Genomic DNA, 726 nt, shown 5'->3' with positions numbered 1-726 from the left:
ATCGTCCGCAAACTTTACAAGTGTCCTCTCTATGCCATTATCTAAATCCTTGCTTCCTTCAAAGGTGGATACCTAGGTTCCCCCCTGATGTGTGGGGCCTTGGGCTGCGCCCTGAAAAGCCATGATTCTGTCTTATCTAAGGTTCCCAGGGTGTGTTTTGTTAAAGGAGAGGTTTTCCACTGTCTGCTTGGCCACAATTTCCCCCTGGGCAGTGCTGTTCAATGTGCTTCACGCTGGCTGCTGCCCTTCACGCAAAGGGCGGCTGCTGGCTGCGTTTCAGTGGCACGGTGGTTAAGAGGGACTGAAACAGTTATGTTCCTTCCGCGTGCTATAAAAATGGAAAAGGTTATTTATTATAAAAATGCCCATTTCCTTTCATTAATTAATTCCCAGGTAGACTGTCGCTTCCAGGGCGCCAGGCTCTCAAGAGCTCAATAAAGATAATAAATAGGCCTGCCCACCGCTTCGGACAAACTTTCCCCTCTTCTTCCAGCCCTAAGCCCCAATCGACTCTCTTCAAATCTGTTATCCCCTGTAGCAAAACTCCAGGGCTAGAATAGTGTGTGGGGGAGTGGGTGTGTGTGTGGGGGGGAGGGTTTGCAGGTCAGGACTGAGGGGCAACGGCAGAGCTGTAGTGGGCCCAGGACTCGAGTAACAGAAGACACCAGGACAGAGGAAAAACTAGGACAGGGTTAAGGAGAATTGGCAGAGCTGTGTGTGGGGAGC

The sequence above is a fragment of the Terrapene carolina genome, unplaced genomic scaffold, assembly GCF_002925995.2.
Source record: "Terrapene carolina triunguis isolate 2854851 unplaced genomic scaffold, T_m_triunguis-2.0 Scaffold714, whole genome shotgun sequence".
Classification (NCBI taxonomy): domain Eukaryota; kingdom Metazoa; phylum Chordata; order Testudines; family Emydidae; genus Terrapene; species Terrapene triunguis.
The sequence above is the reverse complement of the archived record's forward strand: the minus strand, read 5'-3'. Positions refer to the sequence as shown.